This window comes from Phyllobates terribilis, unplaced genomic scaffold (assembly GCF_046119375.1).
Source record: "Phyllobates terribilis strain yellow unplaced genomic scaffold, ASM4611937v1 Scaffold_1__5_contigs__length_1240528914, whole genome shotgun sequence".
Taxonomy (NCBI): domain Eukaryota; kingdom Metazoa; phylum Chordata; class Amphibia; order Anura; family Dendrobatidae; genus Phyllobates; species Phyllobates terribilis.
In genome coordinates, this window is record NW_027362761.1 from 1,144,064,501 (window position 1) to 1,144,088,743 (window position 24,243).

The 24,243-nt window shown below is 47.4% G+C and overlaps 1 protein-coding gene across 4 annotated transcripts in view; it reads left to right on the top strand.

Moving 5' to 3' along the window:
* AFAP1 (actin filament associated protein 1) overlaps positions 1-24,243 on the top strand; it is a 119,275-nt gene that overhangs the window by 32,764 nt on the left and 62,268 nt on the right. The window contains exon 1 of one of the 4 annotated variants that reach the window (XM_073647881.1): positions 19,365-19,758. The exons of the other annotated variants lie outside the window; for them this stretch is intronic. The gene's annotated coding sequence lies outside the window, so the exon portion shown is untranslated. Of the gene's footprint in view, positions 1-19,364; positions 19,759-24,243 lie in introns of those variants that run through there. 4 annotated transcript variants of the gene reach the window in all.

The window sequence follows — 24,243 nt, forward strand, 5'->3', positions numbered from 1 at the left end:
CCTCCCAGAGCTGTTGCTTAGATGTGAGCTGCCTCCCGCCATCATAGACACTCCTTTTGATGATGCTCCAGAGGTTCTCAATGGGGTTGAGGTCAGGGGAGCATGGGGGCCACACCATAAGTTTGTCCCCTTTTATGCCCATAGCAGCCAGAGATGCAGATGTGTTATGTGCAGCATGAGACGGGGCATTATCATGCATAAAAATGATGTTGCTGTGGAATACACGGTTCTTCTTCTTGAACCATGGAAGGAAGTTCTGTTTGAGAAACTCAACATACATTATGGAGTTCATCTTTACCCCTTCAGGGATCCTAAAAGGGCCGACAATCTCTCTCCCCATGATTCCAGCCCAAAACATTACTCCACCTCCTCCTTGTTGGCGCCGTAGCAGTGTTTGCATGGGGTGTCCATCAACCAGCCATCCTCCACTCCATCCATCTGGACCATCGAGATCATTTTCATGCATGATAATGCCCCGTCTCATGCTGCACATAACACATCTGCATCTCTGGCTGCTATGGGCATAAAAGGAGACAAACTTATGGTGTGGCACCCATGCTCCCCTGACCTCAACCCCATTGAGAACCTCTGGAGCATCATCAAAAGGAGTGTCTATGATGGCGGGAGGCAGTTCACATCTAAGCAACAGCTCTGGGAGGGTATTCTGTCCTCATGCAAAACAATTGGAAGCAGAAACCATCCAAAACCTGACAAATTCAATGGACGAGAGAGTTCAGAAGCTCCTTTCGAACAAGCGGTCCTATGTGCAAATGTAACATCACCTAGAATAAAGTTTTGAGTTGAAAACTGTTTGATTTCAGTTTGTAATAACCTGCTAATGCTTAGAATTTCAAAAATGACCATTTTTTTGTTCTTTATTAAAATGAAAAGGTTGAAAACTCTGCTGTGCATAATAATTTGGAACATGCATTTTGAGTGCAGTTTGAGTTTTTTATTTTTTTAAAAATATTCTGTTATCATAGGCAGTTTGTACAAAAACCTTTCAGTTGTACTCTAATAGTTATTTGACTGGAAAATTACAATGACTGCAATTCATATAGGTAATGTGGGAAAATCTGAGAAAATATTATTTGCATAATAATTTGGAACACAGTGTATAATAGTATGGATATTTGGCTCTCTGGACAGGGTGTATGGATATTTGGCTAGCTGGGCAGGCTGTCACTGGACGGGGTGTATGGATATTTGGCTAGCTGGGCAGGCTGTCACTGGACAGGGTGTATGGATATTTGGCTAGCTGGGCAGGCTGTCACTGGACGGGGTGTATGGATATTTGGCTAGCTGGGCAGGCTGTCACTGGACAGCGTGTATGGATATTTGGCTAGCTGGGCAGGCTGTCACTGGACGGGGTGTATGGATATTTGGCTAGCTGGGCAGGCTGTCACTGGACAGGGTGTATGGATATTTGGCTAGCTGGGCAGGCTGTCACTGGACGGGGTGTATGGATATTTGGCTAGCTGGGCAGGCTGTCACTGGACAGGGTGTATGGATATTTGGCTAGCTGGGCAGGCTGTCACTGGACAGGGTGTATGGATATTTGGCTAGCTGGGCAGGCTGTCACTGGACAGGGTGTATGGATATTTGGCTAGCTGAGCAGGGTGTTTCTGGGCAGGGTATATGGATATTTGCCTCACTGGACAAGGCATATGGATATTTGGCTCCCTGGGCAGGGTGTATGGATATTTGGATAGCTGAGCAGGATGTATGGATATTTGTCTCACTGGACAGGGTGTATGGATATTTGGCAAGCTGGGCAGGGTGTCGGTGGGCAGAGTATATGGATATTTGGCTCACTGGACAAGGGTGTATGGATATATGGATATTTGTCTAGTTTGGCAGGACGTCGCTGGGCAGGGTGCATGGATATTTGGCTAGCTGGGCAGAGCGTCGCTGGGCAGGGTGTATGGATATTTGGCTAGCTGGGCATGGTGTCACTGGGCACGGTATATGGATATTTGGCTCACTGGACAGGGGTTATGGATATTTGGTTAGCTGGGCAGGGTGTTTGGATATTTGGCTAGCTGGGCATGGTGTATGGATATTTGGCTAGTTGGGCAGGGCATCGCTGGGCAGGGTATATGGATATTTGGCTCACTGGGCAGAGTGTATGGATATATGGATATTTGGCTAGTTGGGCAGGGCCTTGCTTGGCAGGGTATATGGATATTTGGCTCGCTGGGCAGGGTGTATGGATATTTGGCTCGCTGGGCAGGGTATATGGATATTTGGCTCGCTGGACAGGGTGTATGGATATTTGGCTAGCTGGGCAGGTTGTTGCTGGGAAGGGTGTATGGATATTTGGCTCGCTGGGCAGGGTGTATGGATATTTGGCTAGCTGGGCAGGGTGTTGCTGGGCAGGGTGTATGGATATTTGGCTAGCTGGGCAGGGTGTTGCTGGGCAGGGTGTATGGATATTTGGCTCGCTGGGCAGGGTGTATGGATATTTGGCTAGCTGGGCAGGGTGTATGGATATTTGGCTCGCTGGGCAGGGTGTATGGATATTTGGCTAGCTGGGCAGGGTGTTGCTGGGCAGGGTGTATGGATATTTGGCTAGCTGGGCAGGGTGTTGCTGGGCAGTGTGTATGGATATTTGGCTAGCTGGGCAGGGTGTATGGATATTTGTCTCACTGGACAGGGTGTATGGATATTTGGCAAGCTGGGCAGGGTGTCGGTGGGCAGAGTATATGGATATTTGGCTCACTGGACAAGGGTGTATGGATATATGGATATTTGTCTAGTTTGGCAGGACGTCGCTGGGCAGGGTGCATGGATATTTGGCTAGCTGGGCAGAGCGTCGCTGGGCAGGGTGTATGGATATTTGGCTAGCTGGGCAGGGTGTCACTGGGCACGGTATATGGATATTTGGCTCACTGGACAGGGGTTATGGATATTTGGTTAGCTGGGCAGGGTGTTTGGATATTTGGCTAGCTGGGCATGTTGTATGGATATTTGGCTAGTTGGGCAGGGCATCGCTGGGCAGGGTATATGGATATTTGGCTCACTGGGCAGAGTGTATGGATATATGGATATTTGGCTAGTTGGGCAGGGCCTTGCTTGGCAGGGTATATGGATATTTGGCTCGCTGGGCAGGGTGTATGGATATTTGGCTCGCTGGGCAGGGTATATGGATATTTGGCTCGCTGGACAGGGTGTATGGATATTTGGCTAGCTGGGCAGGTTGTTGCTGGGAAGGGTGTATGGATATTTGGCTCGCTGGGCAGGGTGTATGGATATTTGGCTAGCTGGGCAGGGTGTTGCTGGGCAGGGTGTATGGATATTTGGCTAGCTGGGCAGGGTGTTGCTGGGCAGGGTGTATGGATATTTGGCTCGCTGGGCAGGGTGTATGGATATTTGGCTAGCTGGGCAGGGTATATGGATATTTGGCTCGCTGGGCAGGGTGTATGGATATTTGGCTAGCTGGGCAGGGTGTTGCTGGGCAGGGTGTATGGATATTTGGCTAGCTGGGCAGGGTGTTGCTGGGCAGGGTGTATGGATATTTGGCTAGCTGGGCAGGGTGTTGCTGGGCAGGGTGTATGGATATTTGGCTCGCTGGGCAGGATGTATGGATATTTGGCTAGCTGGGCAGGGTATATGGATATTTGGCTCGCTGGGCAGGGTGTATGGATATTTGGCTAGCTGGGCAGGGTGTTGCTGGGCAGGGTGTATGGATATTTGGCTAGCTGGGCAGGGTGTTGCTGGGCAGGGTGTATGGATATTTGGCTAGCTGGGCAGGGTGTTGCTGGGCAGGGTGTATGGATATTTGGCTCGCTGGGCAGGGTATATACAATCTGGCAGATGCTGCAGAATTCTAGGTCACGTCAGCTGTGGGGGAAGCAATGACTTCACCACTGAACATGCCGCAAACTGATGTAATGACCTGCGGTGCTGAATTCCCACGTGTGCTATCAGCGGCCGCCCCTTCAGGTTACAGGAGAAGTCTGACATCATCCCGGCAGGGTACATTCACATCTACAACCTTTTACTGCTTATTATTTTATTTTTTTTTACCCAAAACTTCTCTTAGTTTTTGTCTTTCTATTAACCATTTACTGACTCTTCTGTAAAAAGTCTATAAATCATTAATCCTGCGATTAGTCCTGAAGTCGTGTTCATTCACACATTCGTGCATTCATAATGAGCAAAACCTCTCTAAACTGCAATTTGCAGCCCCTTTTGCCTTGTACATGAGCCCTCCAGTCCTTGCTGCACAAGTAATTACTGTGTATTCCATACATTAATATCAACTAAAGTGTATGGGTGAAAAGAATAGATTTTTTTTTCTTAAGTGTTTAAGTAAAAAGGATACAGAATTTGGATCATAGCAACCCAGATAGTTAAAATTACCACAATATTATAGATAAATGCCATTAAAAAAAAACACTGCAAAAATGGCAGAATTGCTGCTTTTTGTTAGGCCTGCCTTACATAAAAAGGTCTGAAAATGAAAAAACAACACCACATAGAACTGCAAAAAAAATCTAAAAAATTACACAACAATATGAAAAAAATAATAATCTATATATACAGGTGCATCTCACTAAATTAGAATAGCATCAAAAAGTTAATTTATTTCAGTTCTTCAATGTAAAAAGTGAAACTCCTATATTATATAGTCATTACACACAGAGTGATCTATTTCAAGTGTTTATTTCTGTTAATGTTGATGATTATGGCTTACAGCCAATGAAAACACAAAAGTCATTATCTCAGTAAATTAGAATACTTTATAACAACAGCTTGAAAAATGATTTTAAAATCCGAAATGTTGGCCTACTGAAATGTATGTTCAGTAAATGCCCTCAATACTTGGTCGGGGCTCCTTGTGCATCAATTACTGCATCAATGCGGCAATGTGGCATGGAGGCGATCAGCCTGTGGCACTGCTGAGGTGTTATGGAAGCCCAGGTAGCTTTGATAGCAGCCTTCAGCTCGTCTGCATTGTTGGGTCTGGTGTCTCTCATCTTCCTCTTGACAATACCCCATAGATTCTCTATAATAGATCCTCTATGGGGTTAAGGTCAGGCGAATTTGCTGCCAATCAAGCACAGTGGTACTGTTGTGTGTAAACCAGGTATTGGTACGTTTGGCAGTGTGGGACCTTGTGGAGTGTGTCAATGACTGCCTTCTGGACATCTGTCAAGTCAGCAGTCTTCCCCATGATTGTGGAGCCTACTGAAACAGACTAAGGGACCTTTTTAAACACTTAGGAAGCCTTTGCAGGTGTTTTTTGTTAATTATTTTAATTTACTGAGATAATGACTTTTGTGTTTTCACTGGCTGTAAGCCATAATCATCACCATTAACAGAAATAAACACTTGAAATAGATCCCTCTGATTGTAATGACTCTATATAATATGAGTTTCACTTTTTGTATTGAACTGGAATAAATTAACTTTTTGATGATATTCTAATTTAGTGAGATGCACCTGTATGTGTATGTGTGTGTGTGTATATGTATATATATATAATATATATATATATATATATATATATATATATATATATATATATATATATATATTAGTACAGACCAGAAGTTTGGACACACCTTCTCATTTAAAGATTTTTCTGTATTTTCTTGACTATGAAAATTGTACATTCACACTGAAGGCATCAAAACTATGAATTAACACATGTGGAATTATATACTTAACAAAAAAGTGTGAAACAACTGAAAATATGTCTTATATTCTAGGTTCTTCAAAGTAGCCACCTTTTGCTTTGATGACTGCTTTGCACACTCTTGGCATTCTCTTGATGAACTTCAAGAGGTAGTCACCGGAAATGGTTTTCACTTCACAGGTGTGCCCTGTCAGGTTTAATAAGTGGGATTTCTTGCCTTATAAATGGGGTTGGGACCATCAGTTGTGTTGTGCAGAAGTCTGGTGGATACACAACTGATAGTCCTACTGAATAGACTGTTAGCTGCTTTTTTCTTGCCTAAATACAAATTCTAAGTAAAGAAAAACGAGTGGCCATCATTACTTTAAGAAATGAAGATCAGTCAGTTCGAAAAATTGGGCAAACTTTGAAAGTGTCCCCAAGTGCAGTTGCAAAAACCATCAAGCGCTACAAAGAAACTGGCTCACATGAGGACCGCCCCAGGAAAAGAAGACCAAGAGTCACCTCTGCTTCTGAGGATAAGTTTATCCGAGTCACCAGCCTCAGAAATCGCAGCTTGACAGCAGCTCAGATTAGAGACCCGGTCAATGCCACACAGAGTTCTAGCAGAAGACACATCTCTTCAACAACTGTTAAGAGGAGACTTTGTGCAGCAGGCCTTCATGGTAAAATAGCTGCTAGGAAACCACTGCTAAGGACAGGCAACAAGCAGAAGAGACTTGTTTGGGCTAAAGAACACAAGGAATGGACATTAGACCAGTGGAAATCTGTGCTTTGGTCTGATGAGTCCAAATTTGAGATCTTTGGTTCCAACCTCCGTGTCTTTGTGCGACGCAGAAAAGGTGAACGGATGGACTCTACATGCCTGGTTCCCACCGTGAAGCATGGAGGAGGAGGTGTGCTGGTGCGGGGGTGCTTTGCTGGTGACACTGTTGGGGATTTATTCAAAATTGAAGGCATACTGAACCAGCATGGCTACCACAGCATCTTGCAGCGGCATGCTATTCCATCCGGTTTGCGTTTAGTTGGACCATCATTTATTTTTCAACAGGACAATGACCCCAAACACACCTCCAGGCTGTGTAAGGGCTATTTGACCAAGAAGGAGAGTGATGGGGTGCTACGCCAGATGACCTGGCCTCCGCAGTCACCAGACCTGAACCCAATCGAGATGGTTTGGGGTGAGCTGGACCGCAGAGTGAAGGCAAAAGGACCAACAAGTGCTAAACATCTCTGGGAACTCCTTCAAGATTGTTGGAAGACCATTTCCGGTGACCACAAGTTCATCAAGAGAATGCCAAGAGTGCGCAAAGCAGTCATCAAAGCAAAAGGTGGCTACTTTGAAGAACCTAGAATATAAGACATATTTTCAGTTGTTTCACACTTTTTTGTTAAGTATATAATTCCACATGTGTTAATTCATAGTTTTGATGCCTTCAGTGTGAATGTACAATTTTCATAGTCATGAAAATATTGATAAATCTTTAAATGAGAAGGTGTGTCCAAACTTTTGGTCTGTACTGTGTGTGTGTATATATATATATATATATATATATAAAGAAGCTATCGCATCTCCAAAGGATAGGTAATAGTTCTGGATGACGGAGACCACCACTGATCACCACTACGGGGCACTCTTATCTCTTTTAGAATAGAGTGGCAGTGCGCATGCTCGACCAATGCTGGACCTCTGTCCTTGGCTTTCTCTGAAGTGGCAGTGCACATGCTCGACCACTGCTGGACCTCTGTCCTTGGCTTTCTCTGGAGTGGTAGTGTGTATGCTTGACCACTTCTGGACCTCTGTCCTTGGCTTCTCTGGAGCGGCGGTTGAGCATACGCACTGCCGGTCCATTCTACCTGGGTTGAAAGTGTCCTATTATGGGGGTCACTATGGTTGAACCTCCACCAATTTTCAAATTATCACCTGTCCCGTAGGTAGGTCATAATTTCTTCTAAACTCGGAATACCTCCTTTTAAGTATTTTTATCATGCAAAAGTAGTAAAATCCAGAGAACAGTTAAAGGAGTTTTCCTATCCTGTGGATGAGTGATAGATGCTGCTTGTGGGACTCGTCCTCCCAGGGGGTTATTTAGGTCTACCACACCCTCACCTGGCTGAGAACAGAAGGAGAGACTAAGGCTGGGACTAGACGGTGACTTTGGCAGCCCGTAGACCAGACGCCACCACATCCAGTGCATCACCTGCCGCTTTACAAGACGTATCCACAGGAGTTTAATCTTTTTCATTTGGTGAAATTAAAGCTATATAAAAGCTAAAGCCTGTAAAAAAATAAAATAAATGGTGCTGGTGTCCCCAGCTGGCTGAAGCCCTTGTGAAATCCGCCCCCCACTGACTCCACAGTCCCGGAACCAAATTTATTTGACAAAGGTTAGAGGATCTCAATGGTCTGGCATGGAGACTGCACCCTCCTCCTCCTCCTCCTCCTTGCCATCTGCTCACTCCCTTAGAATTAATGGGGTTCTTGGCTCTCGGATGCAAAAGCTAATTCTGCATCTGTTTTCTTTAAGCTGCAAATAATCGTGATACTCCATTGTAATTTGGGGCCAAAGCAACATATTTTATTTTTCTTCATTGCCCAATCAGGAAACTATTAGGAATATTTCAGAAAATATAATCGGCGCCAAGTTGTTCAAATTTATTTTTTTTTACCTTTTTTTTTATTTATTAAATTTTTGGGTTTGATAGCACTGAGATTTTTATATGAAAAACCACTGAAAATACTCCTATATAAGCTTCCAAAATAACAGGCTTTCCTCTACACATTCGATAGGGAATCACTTGCTGATGGTTGGAGGACCACCAGCGATACAAAGGACCAGGCTCTGAAATTTCGAGATCCCCCATTCTAAATGGAGGGGAGATCCCAGAAACTCGGCAATTGCTTTCTTCGGCAGCTCTGTAGACCGTGAATGGAGCAAAGTGAATCCCACGGCTATTTCCCTGCAGTCCCATAGTCAATGAATGGCACGGAGGTTGAGCTTGCGGCGTACCTCCACTCCATTCAAGGAGGATCTACAAAGCTTTGTTCTCGCCCGGGATCGTGCTGGTCTCAGCTGGCTTTAACACTGAATTTTTGGGAGGAATTTGATACTGATCCACTCAAATGCTCCACGAATGCTCTTCCTATTCATTCAGAATCCAGTTTTGCTGCTCACACGTCGCGCTTTTTTCCAACAACGTCTTGACAAACTCGAAGCTGAAAAAAAAAAAAGAAGCGACGTGTCACTTTGTCGGATTTGTCTGCTTCAAATTTGTCACAGTCAAGTCACAAAACATGGTGGAAAAACAAAAGCGTTTTCAAGCTTTCGAAAGCAACTGCTGGAATAAAAAGCCTTCTCAAAAAATCCAGCGTTTCCTGAAGCAGATTCTTGGAAATTTTTTTTTTCACGTCTAAAAAATTCCATACCCGAACAAGAACACATACATCTTGTACCTTTTTTTTTTTTAATTTGCATTTTAAAGTGTTAAAAAAATAAAAAGAAATGGAGTAACTTATCGTACATGATATTTTCTTAAATATTCCTAATTGTTTCCTGATGTTTGTATTCGTGGTCCTCAGACACTCGAGGGGGAGAAAGATAAATGCCGCACCCGGTTGGATAATGACTAGATTTACATACAGAGAAGAGGGGGCCATATCTTGGGAACGGAAAGGACCAAAAACAAAAGAAAAACAACCCCAGATTCAGGAGAACTTCTGCATTTACAGGGAAAAAATTATATCTATGGCAAGTGAGCAGTAAAGATGGTCAAAAGTAAGTACTAACCCTTCAAAAGAGGGTGGACAAGGATGAACCTGTGCACAGATTCGACATTAAAGAATTTGGAGCAACTGATTGATCTTCACCATGTCTAATATGGTGGTCTTTACAACTGTATTACCATACACCATATGAGGGAGGGTGTTAAAAACGTGCTGCAAAGGACGCGAGCCAACACACGATCAGCCCTGGTTGTGTGAGAGCGACTACCATATTATAAATACATAAATTACATTTATTGGGCGCAATTTACCTTTTTAGAATTTCTTTGTAGCCCAAAATAGTGAACGATCACATTGGCCTCATTTTAATTTCCATCCTGTCCCGCTTTCATTCTCCTCCTGGTGGTATAACGAGCGCCGCTCCTTCAGAATCTCCGTATTCACAGTAAATGCTAAAAATATCATCAAGACTTAGGAACATTCTTGTGGTCGGAGTCATTTTGGCATCTTTAATGACACAGGGCTGAGATCTGTGCCCAGTATATACAGTATATACACCGTGTCATTAGTTTATATAGCCGAGTCCTGTCTGTCTGTCAGGTTTACATTAGGAAAGTGCAGACGATGCCCAGCGGCCCACTTCTAATTATTTTCAGGTAGATTTATTATATACCGTATTTGCTATTCTCTATATACGGCATACACCTGGTGGCTGCCCGCCAATGGAGCAAGCCCCTCGCTTACTCCAGCCGCTTACTCCAGCCGTGTGCCAAGTTTACTATATACTGTGTGTATATATTCTTCTGTATACATATAGTGCCTGCATATTCCTCAGTACTGTACAAATTGTATTATTCCTTGCCCTCAAAATTCCCTATTTAAGTAACATGGGCTGTCTTACTTGGTACAGTCATCAGAAGCAAAAGTTTGTCACTAGTTTTGGGAAGATGCTGGTTCTCCTAGTGGAGATTCAGCTGGTGTTGGATGGGATGGAGGTCGGGTCTCTGTGGCTGGTTAAGTTTTTTTTTTTTTATTCTCACAAAACTCCCCCCAACCATGCATTTATGGAGCTTGTGCTTGGCACAGTTATGGGGAATAGAAACGGGCCTTTCACAAACTGTTCCCACAAAGCTGCAACCATGAAACCCATGAAAAACAAAGCCTCCTCTACGACATTACAGCCGGCACAACACATTCGGGCAAGTCACATTCACCTGGCATTCATCAAACCCAGACTCGTCCATCACTGCACAGAACACTGCTCCAGAGTCCAGTGGCTGCTTTACACCACTCCATCCGACGCCCGGCATTGTGCTTGGTAATGTAAGGCTGCATGCAGCTGCCTGGCCGTGAAGCTCCTGGTGGGGGCGCATTGTTTGTGCTGATGTTAATACCAGAGGAGGTTTGGACTCTGCAGTTATGGAGTCAGCAGAGTGTTGGTGATTTTCTGCCCTCTGCTCCTCAGCACTCGGCCCCCCGCTCTGTATTGTTACGGGATCGCCGCTTCGTGGCTGAGTTTCTGCTGTTCCTTCCACTTCTCAATAATATCACTCACTGGTGATGGGGGAAGATTTAGGAGAGAAGAAATGTCATGAACGGACTTGTTACCCCGGTGGCTCCTTTTACAGGACCGCACTGGTATCGGTGAGCTCTGCACAACCGGCTGTTCTGTCACATGTTAGTAAAGGCAGACGGCATGGCGGAGGGGGCTAGATGTTCTACACTGGGGGCGAGAGGCTGGATGTTATACTCTGGTGGGGAGAGGGGCCGGAAGTTATACACTGGGGGACGAGGGGCCGGATGTTCTACACTGGGGGGGGCGAGGGGCCGGATGTTCTACACTGGGGGGGAGAGGGGCCGGAAGTTATACACTGGGGGACGAGGGGCCAGATGTTATACACTGGGGGGCGAGGTGCCGGATGTTATACACTGGGGGACGAGGGGCTGGATGTTATATACCGGTGGGGGGTCGAGGGGCCGGATGTTATACACTGGGGGACAAGGGGCCAGATGCTATATACTGGGGGGGGGGGGGGGGGCGAGGTGCCGGATGTTATACACTGGGGGACGAGGGACCGGATGTTATACACTGGGAGCGAGGGACCGGATGTTATACACTGGGGGGCGAGGGGCAGGATGTTATACACTGGGGGACGAGGTGCCGGATGTTATACACTGGGTGGCGAGGGGCCGGATGTTATACACTGGGGGACGAGGTGCCTTATGTTATACACTGGGGGGCGAGGGGCCGGATGTTATACACTGGGGGGCGAGGGGCCGGATGTTATATACTGGTGTGGGGGGGGGCAAGGTACCGGATGTTATACACTTGGGGGCAAGGGGCCGGATGTTATATACCGGGAGGGGAGGGACGAGGGGCCGGATGTTATACACTGGGGGACCTGGGGCCAGATGTTATATACTGGGGTGGGGGGGCGAGGTGCCGGATGTTATACACTTGGGGGCGAGGGGCCGGATGTTATACTCTGGGGGGGGGGGCGAGGGGCCGGATGTTATACACTGGGGGGCGAGGGGCCGGATGTTATACACTGGGGGGGGCGAGGTGCTGGATGTTATACACTGGGGGGCGAGGGGCCGGATGTTATACACTGGGGGGCGAGGTGCTGGATGTTATACACTGGGGGGCGAGGGGCCGGATGTTATACACTGGGGGGCGAGGGGCCGGATATTATACACTGGGAGCGAGGGGCCGGATGTTATACACTGGGGGGCGAGGGGCCGGATGTTATACACTGGGGAGCGAGGGGCTGGATGTTATACACTGGGAGCGAGGGGCCGGATGTTATACACTGGGGGGCGAGGTGCTGGATGTTATACACTGGGGGGCGAGGGGCCGGATGTTATACACTGGGAGCGAGGGGCCGGATGTTATACACTGGGGGGCGAGGGGCCAGATGTTATACACTGGGGAGCGAGGGGCTGGATGTTATACACTGGGAGCGAGGGGACGGATGTTATACACCCAGGATGAGGGGCCGGATGTTATACACTGGGGACGAGGGGCTGGATGTTATACACTGGGAGCGAGGGGCCGTATGTTATACACTGGGGGGCAAGGTGCTGGATGTTATACACTGGGGGGCAAGGGGCAGGATGTTATACACTGGGAGCGAGGGGCCGGATGTTATACACTGGGAGCGAGGGGCCGGATGTTATACACTGGGGGGCGAGGGGCCGGATGTTATACACTGGGGGGGCGAGGGGCCGGATGTTATACACTGGGAGCGAGGGGACGGATGTTATACACTGGGGGCGAAGGGCCGGATGTTATACACTGGGGGCGAGGGGCCGGATGTTATACACTGGGGGCGAGGGGCCGGATGTTATACACTGGGAGTGAGGGGCCGGATGTTATACACTGGGGAGCGAGGGGCCGGATGTTATACACTGGGGGCGAGGGGCCGGATGTTATACACTGGGGGCGAGGGGCCGGATGTTATACATTGGGGGCGAGGGGCCGGATGTTATACACTGGGGGCGAGGGGCCGGATGTTATACACTGGGGGCGAGGGGCCGGATGTTATACACTGGGGGTGAGGGGCCGGATGTTATACACTGGGGAGCGAGGGGATGGATGTTATACACTGGGGGCGAGGGGCCGGATGTTATACACTGGGGGCGAGGGGCCGGATGTTATACATTGGGGGCGAGGGGCCGGATGTTATACACTGGGGGTGAGGGGCCGGATGTTATACACTGGGGAGCGAGGGGATGGATGTTATACACTGGGGGGCGAGGGGCCGGATGTTATACACTGGGAGCGAGGGGCCGGATGTTATACACTGGGAGCGAGGGGACGGATGTTATACACTGGGGGTGAGGGGCCGGATGTTATACACTGGGGGTGAGGGGCCGGATGTTATACACTGGGGAGCGAGGGGCCGGATGTTATACACTGGGGGCGAGGGTCCGGATGTTATACACTGGGAGCGAGGGGACGGATGTTATACACTGGGAGCGAGGGGACGGATGTTATACACTGGGCGGCGAGGTGCTGGATGTTATACACTGGGGGGCGAGGGGCCGGATGTTATACACTGGGGGGCGAGGGGCCGGATGTTATACACTGGGAGCGAGGGGCCGGATGTTATACACTGGGGGGCGAGGGGCCGGATGTTATACACTGGGGAGCGAGGGGACGGATGTTATACACTGGGAGCGAGGGGACGGATGTTATACACTGGGAGCGAGGGGACGGATGTTATACACTGGGAGCGAGGGGACGGATGTTATACACTGGGAGCGAGGGGCCGGATGTTATACACTGGGGGCGAGGGTCTGGATGTTATACACCCAGGATGAGAGGCCGGATGTTATACACTGGGGGCGAGGGTCTGGATGTTATACACCCAGGATGAGAGGCTGGATGTTATACACTGGGGGGCGAGGGGCCGGATGTTATACACTGGGAGCGAGGGTCTGGATGTTATACACCCAGGATGAGAGGCCGGATGTTATACACTGGGGGGCGAGGGGCCGGATGTTATACACTGGGGAGCGAGGGGCTGGATGTTATACACTGGGAGCGAGGGGCCGTATGTTATACACTGGGGGGCAAGGTGATGGATGTTATACACTGGGGGGCGAGGGGCCGGATGTTATACACTGGGAGTGAGGGGCCGGATGTTATACACTGGGAGCGAGGGGCCGGATGTTATACACTGGGGGGCGAGGTGCTGGATGTTATACACTGGGGAGCGAGGGGCCGGATGTTATACACTGGGGGGGCGAGGGGCCGGATGTTATGCACTGGGAGCGAGGGGACGGATGTTATACACTGGGGGCGAGGGGACGGATGTTATACACTGGGGGCGAAAGGCCGGATGTTATACACTGGGAGCGAGGGGACGGATGTTATACACTGAGGGCGAGGGGCCCAAATGTTATACACTGGGAGTGAGGGGCCGGGTGTTACACATTGGGGAGTGAGGGGCCGGATGTTATACACTGGGGAGCGAGGGGCCGGATGTTATACACTGGGAGCGAGGGGCCGGATGTTATACACTGGGAGCGAGGGGCCGGATGTTATACACTGGGGGGCGAGGGGCTGGATGTTATACACTGGGGGGCGAGGAGCCGGATGTTATACACTGGGGGCGAGGGTCCGGATGTTATACATTGGGGGGCGAGGAGCCGGATGTTATACACTGGGGGCGAGGGTCCGGATGTTATACACTGGGAGCGAGGGATCGGATGTTATACACTGGGAGCGAGGAGCCGGATGTTATACTCTGGGGGCGAGGGGCCGGATGTTATACACTGGGGGGCGAGGGGCCGGATGTTATACACTGGGAGCGAGGGGACGGATGTTATACACTGGGGGAGCGAGGGGCAGGATGTTATACACTGGGGAGCGAGGGGCAGGATGTTATACACTGGGGAGCGAGGGGACGGATGTTATACACTGGGGGCGAGGGGCAGGATGTTATACACTGGGAGCGAGGGGACGGATGTTATACACTGGGAGCGAGGGGCTGGATGTTATACACTGGGAGCGAGGGCCGGATGTTATACACTGGGAGCGAGGGGCCGGATGTTATACACTGGGGGGCGAGGGGCCGGATGTTATACACTGGGAGCGAGGCGCTGGATGTTATACACTGGGGGTGAGGGGCCGGATGTTATACACTGGGAGCGAGGGGCTGGATGTTATACACTGGGGGTGAGGGGCCGGATGTTATACACTGGGAGCGAGGGGACGGATGTTATACACTGGGAGCGAGGGGCAGGATGTTATACACTGGGAGCGAGAGGCCGGATGTTATACACTGGGAGCGAGGGGCCGGATGTTATACACTGGGGGGCGAGGGGCCGGATGTTATACACTGGGAGCGAGGCGCTGGATGTTATACACTGGGGGTGAGGGGCCGGATGTTATACACTGGGAGCGAGGGGCTGGATGTTATACACTGGGGGTGAGGGGCCGGATGTTATACACTGGGAGCGAGGGGCAGGATGTTATACACTGGGAGCGAGGGGCAGGATGTTATACACTGGGGAGCGAGGGGACGGATGTTATATACTGGGAGCGAGGGGCCGGATGTTATACACTGGGAGCGAGGGGACGGATGTTATATACTGGGAGCGAGGGGCCGGATGTTATACACTGGGAGCGAGGGGCCGGATGTTATACACTGGGGGTGAGGGGCCGGATGTTATACACTGGGAGCGAGGGGCCGGATGTTATACACTGGGGAGCGAGGGGCCGGATGTTATACACCTGGGGGCAATGTGACTGAAGGACACATCTGGACTCGATATGTAAGACGTGCGGCCCAATACTTAGGAGTATACATTTATATGCAGTGACTAGAATAATCATATCACTATCTTTTGTGTGTGTAAGTTGCGGATCCCCTGACGTCTCACCGCTGTGACCCCCGGATGCCAGGAATGGGGCTCTACACAGCTTCATGTGAATTGTGCGGAGGTCAATCATGTGCATCTAATGTGCAGAGCCTAGTTTGTGCAATTGTGGGGGTCACACAGGTCAGATTGGTAAGTTATTGTCTAAACCTGGTGTGTATCCTTAAATTGGTGACATCACCTTAAAGTAAAACGTCAGGTTTTTTCCCTACTGATGTTGGGCTTTATAAACAACCCTTTGTAATGGGACTTTTTGTAAAAAAATTCTGGAGAAATGACTAGAAATGAGATAATAATGTTCATGTGAACCGTTCCACCACCAATTAAAATGAATGGGTGACCTTACGCAGCATTACACCACGGTCTGGTCCCCATTCAGGTCTAATAGAGTGTGACTGTCTTGTGACTTTACGGAGTCTCATGTAATGTGCAGCTCTGTATATTCGACACAGGTGCTGTCGTCATGTGGGGGCTTTACATCAGCAAGAAGTTGTCCTCTGTAAATTTGTGCATCTCTACCTTAGAGACCACCTCACATGCCACAAATACCAGTATGTAATTTTCTAACCTGGTGTAAATCTGGGATTATGGTTTTTTTTTGTCCCCGCACCTCTCCATTACTGTGATATGACCTTGTCTTCACATATATAAATCCAGTTGTTTTAGCCAACTGGGTGTGGTGCTTAAGAAGACGCCTACAGAGAAGAGTTGAGAACCACACCCACTTGGATAACAGTACTAGTGTACACCGGAAATAAAAGGCCTATCTCAGGAGTGGAGAGGCGCAAATACAAGAAGAACAGCGCCGGATTCAGGAGAACAGCAGCATTTACACCAGACAACAAATACAGGTTTACGGCAAGTGACAGGTCCTCTCTAACCGTACCTCTTAAGGAGACCATTTAGCCATTTTAATGGAAATAATAAGCTGAATTTAAAGCCCCCAAACTCGTTAGACTAATGTTGGCTGAACCCAATATCGACTGGTTCATGACAGCCTGATGTGTATGGGGCCGCAGGTCAGGAGAGATGTTGATCGCACGTGGCTGATTTTGGACCGCCATCACATTATTCACCCGGAGATAAGCCACCACCGGCTTTCCTATCGAGAACATGGGCGCATTCGGCTGAACGAGCGCTTGTGTATGGGAGAGTCTGCTGAGATGGCTGTCAGACGAACAACTGGACGAAGCTCAAAGTTTCCGGAACCTCCATTTCCATGGTGTCTTCAAGAAGAAATCACACTGGCCCAAAGTTTCGATCTCCGCCACATTCTCAAGATATTGTGGTGTCACCGAACCAAACCTTGACTGCTCTGGTTGGTTGGTTGATGACCAATGACCTCATAGTGTGTTCATGATTCTTATCGTCTCATTTTACCAAGTGATTGCCTACTCTTGAAGTCACATGTAAGTGTCAGAATCCCTCCAATAAGTCTTAGTCGCCCGCAGGTCAGTGGAGATAAAATAAACACAAATAATTAAGCCTTTGTTGATACAAGTTCCTCTTAGGAATAAACCACCCCGAGTTTCCCTCGTACAGGGCACCTCTGTACAGTGTTATCTCTGTCTCCACACTCGGCTTCTAGGAGGTTTCTCATTGCAGTAATTCAGCTGGAAACTTTCCTGGAAGCCCTCATACGCGTCTGGCCGGTCCAGGTTCTCATGGCACAGTGAAAAGCTGAGCCAAGTCCAATAATTGGTCAAGCTTGGATTGGCACAGATTACTCCTGACTGAACATGACAAGCCAAGACGCCCGGCTATAACAGGAGACAAGGCAATCATCAGGAAACCTTGTGAGTTTGTCCATGTTCTACAGATTTTTTAGGAAAACTTCAGGGTGCGAATTTATTCATAAGACACATGCACTTATATAGGACGTCATACGGTTGTTTGGCAGCTGTATTGCCCACCGTGCTATTTGCGCCTCTCCACACCCCATATCAGATATGTCAGGGTGATGCAATTAATCAGTCAAACCCACCGGTCATTTGAGATGTATGGTGGCCGCCCGACTTGGCCAAACAGATTTCTGATGAGAGAATGATCGGGCAGATGGGACTTAAGTGTCCGATTCTGTTTTCACGGGAGGTGAGCCGATACTGGCAACTTTCTCTTCTCTCCCGTTTCTGGCAGAGGCTTTCTCTCGGCCGAGCTCGGTGCTCATGTGTATAGGGGGATTCGGGAGAGATAGCTGTATGCTGACGAACAGTCAGCCAACAGTTATCTCGTGGGTATGTTCCTGTCACGAGTGTGTCAGAGGTGACAGACGGTCGCCCTGCAGTTGGTTGCAGGAGATCTCTACATTTGGCACTACAGACATCTTCTTAGATGCTGTTTCTAGGACCCAGCGGCTACCTCCCTCTGGCTAATTAACTCCCTGGCTTGGGTGTATAAATACCTGGTGTGTTCTAGAGGGAGGTGCCAGTGATATTCATTATTCCTTGTGAAGGCTTACCAAGATCAGTACCTTTTCCTCTCTGGAGCTTGAGGACATGTTTGTGCATTTGTCTGGAGTCAGCTAAAGCTAAGCACTTTTCCCCTGTTTGTCCTTCCTTGTTGTCTATAGTGTTTAGTGGAGATCGACTGGTGCTCATCTCCTCCCTTCCCTAGCTTGAGCCAAGCGCCAGGGAAAGACAGGGCGAGGCACGCGTGCGGCGATTGGTTAAGAGCCAATACAGGGACGTTAGGGGAGACAGGGTGACGCTAGATCAACCTAGCAGGTCTCCACTTTCCCCCCTTTCCCTAGAGTCTCGGCTCCCTTTCCCTCTTCCATTTGTGTTGCAAAAAGTGTTTCTCACACCCTGCGTGACAGTTCCGCTATAGAATAAAGAAATCAGACGTTAGATAACTGTTATGTGAGGACTTGTTCGGCCAATGGCTATTTCTCCTTATCCCACCATACTCATGCACGCTCAGTTTGGCCAATCATGCATATGTCCTGTATGGAGAGAGTAAGCCACTGACCGCTTTGGAGGCAGCTAATCTCAAGGGAAAGAACAAAGATTGGTTTGACTATCAAATTCAAATTGTCTCATTCTTTTGATGGTCCAGTGAGTTCGGAGACTTCTGCTCTAATGTTCATGAAGGCTTGCCGTATTTTACCAAATAGCCTCATGAAGACATTCAAAAAGTGGATTTTCAAAGTAAGTATAACAGCCTCACCCTATCTATTCAGTAATACATGCTATTGGTATTGTAAAATCTGGCGATAGAGCTGCTTTAATTTTAGAAATTGCTGGTGGTTTGAGATCCAACCTCACCAATGTGATCAAAAGACCATTTGCTTGTAATGCCCCCCCCACCCACACAGTTCTGCCCCACAATATTACACCCACCGATAACATATCTAATTAGTTTCAGCTAAAGAAAACAGGAAAAGTGACATGTTCTCAACCGCTAAGAATTTTTCACACTCAATATGGGCATTTCCATGTCTAAACAAAAATAGCACCTCCGCCGACCCTGGTCCTCGTCATGGACTCTCACAACCGAGGCATTGTGCACAAGCAAGTCAAACAATTGGAACAGAAAAAAAAAAAAAAAGGCCATTCCTAGCACAGGGCGTAGACTAGTACATAATGCTGAATGTGTGCGCTAATTGACTGAAATTAACATTGACTCCACATCCCTGGGGACCGACCGTATAGCTGGCTGCCATCTGCTACCAGAGATTTCAGGTCTACTACAGAGGATGCTCTGTCTGCCCGAGGCATGTGCGGCTCTCACTGCACCTCATCCAGACCCCGTGTAGTTTCCAAGGGGGTATTACTGGACCGGTCACGGGACATTTCACTTCAGTCAGTGCATGAGACTCGATGCCGGTATATCTGGAGGATGGAACCTAAAAAACTAAGGGGAGGCCAGTGATCATTCCCTGATGAGGAGCAAGGGTTGAACCTATGGAGGTTCCACAAGAGTGGAAATAAGTGAAAGCGGGATTCATATCATTTGGAGCTCGGAGTCTCTGCCGTGGAGGGGTCTCATTACATCAGAAATCAAGGTACATTTATCTTGTCTATCAGGGGTAAGTTACTCAGGAATATAGTGACTAGTGGCTATATACAAATAATGCCATTGTAGAAGATGGTCATAGAAGAGCTGAATGCAAAATTGTTGAGATTGCTTGGCTCATACATGGGGTGTGTGTGTTTTTGGATATAGTATAGAGTGTGTATGTATGTGTATATATAATATATATGGACAAAAATAAGATCACTTTCTTGTGGGAATTTTACACTTTTCTTTTCGAATGGATGTTTGGAAAAATTTCTTAATGTGCTTTTTGGATTTATTTTAATAGTTGCTAAGAAAATTCAACCCTGATTATTGTATCCTGGGAGGCGAGGTTGTAACTCCGCTCTCGTAGATCATATAAGCCAATCACAGAAGACCTCCACACTAAAGTATATTCATTGCGTAGTGATGAGGCCTGCAATTTTTTAAAATGGTCTTGTCATTTTAATTTATTTAATAAATCAATAGCACACATGAAAATAAGCAACTTTATGTGATATATTTTATTAGCGAAATCCGCTTTTCTCTTCCTGAACTGAACTTTCAGTCTCAATTCAGGGGTAAAATCTGTACAGTGAAGACAGATTTTCTCATTACTGAGATAGGAGATGACAGTTGCTGCTAATAAGATTCTATACAGAGGGAAGAAAGGATGGAGGAATTGGAAGGAGAGCTCCTCCCTCCCTTCTACGTATGAGATGGCAGTTGGTGCTTATAAGATTTTATGTAGAAGGAGGGATGAGTTCTGCTCTCAGCTCCTCTCTCCTCTTCAGCTTTTCCGTCAGAAGATGACAGTTGGTGCTCATAAGATACTATACAGAGGAAAGAGGAAGGAGTAGCTGGAAGCAGAGCTCCTCCCTCCTTCTACGTAGAATCTTATAAGCACCAACTGCCATCTAGAAGGGAGGGAGGAGCTCTGACTTCAGTTAGTTTAGTGTCAAATTATGTCCAATTTGTCTTTTCTTTTCTTTTTTTTTGTGTTGTTCCAATACACACAAAGGAAATAAGCTTGTATAAGAAAACCTGTGTAATTGCAATAATTTTATGGGAGAAATGCTTCATTTTCTGGAACAATTTCAAGGGTGCTAACACTTTCAGCCATGACTGTAGAACATTTTTTACTTTTGGTGCCTATTATCACCTGGATTTAAGTATAAGAAGCACTTCTGTCTGGGATTTCAGCCCCAGTTGAATGACATCTACCAGAGATCTTGAACTTTTGGTCCCCAATTGAAGGACAAGGGTTGTGCGCCGATTCCTTGGGATACTTGCAGTCTCTAATCTTTGTAAGGACGTCTTAAACTTCCCATAGATGGCTGTCGGCCGACCTATGCTTTGGCTGATTGCTCGGCTGACAGTCATATTGGCCGTCTCCCCCGTACATGGGAACACTTTTTCGGTCGAGCACTCCTCTGTCCTCTATGAGAAAGATATTGTCGGACATCTATGATGACCGCTTATCTCCGAAGAGACCGGTAGTCCGAAATTGGACATTTCTGATTGATATCTTCCATGACGATTCATTGGCTGGCGCGCCTGTACGCTGCAGAGTGTTAGCCGAGCCCATGGATATCAGCGGGTGCGGCCCACTTTAGTCTGTGTGTATGGTTCTTTATATATGGCCTTAAAGATGGTTTAGGTGGACACTAGGATGCCATGAGCTAGTATGAGGATGGGCTCTATATTTTATGTTTGGTAGTAATTTGTGGTTCCTTTTGTCATCTTTATCATTACTGATGTGGGCTGTATCTGTAGAGCGGAGATAAGAGACCCATTTAGATGGCTTTCCTTGGATAAGAATTAAATGGCTCCTCACCAACGCCTTGTGACTAGCCGGCTTTTGGTGATTGTTGCCAGATGCCCTCTACGTGGAGATTGTATGATATTTCTCCACTGATTTGAGGAATTGTGGTGTAAATGTAAAACATCAGAATTATTAGATTTCCTCCTTACTCTTATGTTTATAGGACTGTCCGACAACCTTATGTCAGGGTGAGCAGTCCTCCTACTGGGGTCCTGGGTTCAAGGAGCTTGCGGGTTTCCTCCAGGTTCTCCGATCTCCTCCCACACTCCAAAGACATACTGATAGGGAATTTAGGTTGTGAGCCCCAATGGGGACAGTGATGATGTCTATGACTCATAAACAAGCACTATAAAGAATAGTTTCTTACCCCCTATATCTGCTTTATCAAGATCATTAATTATTAACGCTTCTCTATGTTGTCTATTTTATGCAAAATATTGAAGTCTGTGGTCATCTCTACCTTTATCTACATGACATATGGATGTTGGGGAAAGTTGTCCCTGTTTGGGATTCTCCTCTGAAGCGAGAGCCGCTCTTGCTAACGTTGTCCATCTGTGCAGGAGAAATGTCCGGCCAGCTGACTGCTGGGGGCTAAAGTAGGGTCTGCGGAGGTCAGAAGATTGCCAGACCGGCCTCCAGGCATAAAGGTTCATTCTTCTAATGACACAAGGGATCAGACTAGTATAAGATTGTGTTCACACTTGCAATGGAAACCCCAAAGAATTTCCTGATCTCTTGTGCCGATGGTGCTCAGCGCGCCTGATGATTGAATTACAATCACCTAAATGTAGATATTGGGAAGAAATGAATGATGAATGGTTACCCTTTTATCCTAAGGCATCTAAATACCCTATTCTCCTCCACACCTTGTGTAGAGAAGAATTTTAAAGGGAATTTGTCACCAGATTTTTGCTATTTAATCTGATTAATCAGGAATCCCTGATTACAGGGATGTGTCACTTATTAGGCTGTGTGCTGTAGTTTCAATAAAATCAGTGTTTTATCAGCAGGAGATTATCACTACGCGACTAGGTGGCACGTGCAGAGCAGTCAGGCTATTGTGTAACTCCGCCCCAACCACTGACTGGCAGCAAGTAGCCAATCAGGGGTGTGAGCAGGATTATACAGAGCTCCGCATCCTGAGCACTACTACATCTATAGCAGAGAAAACCTGGATCTTTATCAAAACTGCAGCAAGCAGCCCAGTAAGTGATACATCCCTGGAATCTCTGATTCCATAGTAAAAATCTTCTGACAAATTCCCTTTTTAAAGGGTTATTTCCATCTTCATAAATGGATATCATCTGGTAGCGCTTGTAAATTGAAACAGTTTTGCAATTTGCTGCTTATTAAAAGTTTCAGTTTCTTGAGATTATTAACTTTTTCTTTTGTTTACAGCTTGTTGCCTTGGAGACCGACCACCGCTGCTAGACAGCAGAACATGCACAGGGCTTTAAACCTTTTTTTTTTCTGTTAAGCTTGTAGCCCTGTGTTGACGCTGATCAGGGTCACTGGAGCGCACACGGTTACCTTCAGCGCACTGCTTACAAACTAGACCGCAGTGGTGGTGGTCGGTATCCTAGGCAACGAGTTGTAAACGAAAGACAGAAAAATTGTTCATATCTCAAAAATGGTTGATACTTTTAATAAACAGTAAATTGCAAAACTGCTCTTATTTTCAAGCACCTACAGATACTTTCATCTCCATAGATGGATATTAACAGATGAGAGGTCACAATCTGAACACAGCTGTGTCATAAAGCCATTAGTGTCTAAGAAGCTGGCTAACATCCCCTGTAGGACGGATAGGCATTTTTGGTTTGCTTTACTAGAAACAGAGCTAAGAAGGAATTGTCTGCTGGTCATTATTCCATTCTCCTATATCCCTTAGCGGCAGCCATCATCTGCTTCTTGTATTCTCCCTCAGCTGCTGTGCTGACTCCTTGTCACATAAATCTCTGTACCCCCCCTTCAATTGTCAGAGTATTTAGAGGAACATGTGAAGCCCCCCTCATTCTTTGTCCGGGTGGGATTTGATCAGGCCTGACACACTGCATTACATCTAGCAGGTCAGCTTAAATGATGTGTTACTGTACAGTTAAAGGATTTGGCGAAGGAGGAAATCGGACGTACCACATAATTAATCGCTAAGGAGAAGCAGACAGCGGAGAAGGCTCAGATCCTGATTAACGTGACTTCAGCGCAGTAAAGAGAAACCATTGCAATGATTTGTAACTCGCTGCAAAATTAAGAGATCTCTTTAGCACTGTGCAGAAAGTAGCATCGACACCGAAAAACAAGAAAATTAAAGTGTGCCTGCCCTGAATCTGTGGAGCTTGAGGAAATCTCTTCCCCCTGGAAGGAGGAGGAGGAGGAGGAAATCTCTGCCCCCTTGAAGGAGTATGAGGAGGAAATCTCTACCCCTTCGAAGGAGGAGGAGGAAATCTCTGCCCCCTCGAAGGAGGAGAAGGAAATCTCTTCCCCCTTGAAGGAGGAGTATGGGGAGGAAATCTCTTCCCCCTTGAAGGAGGAGGAGGCGGAAATCGCTGCCTCCTGGGAGGAGGAGGAAATCTCTACCCCTTCGAAGGAGGAGGAGGAAATCTCTGCCCCCTCGAAGGAGGAGGAGGAAATCTCTTCCCCCTTGAAGGAGGAGTATGGGGAGGAAAT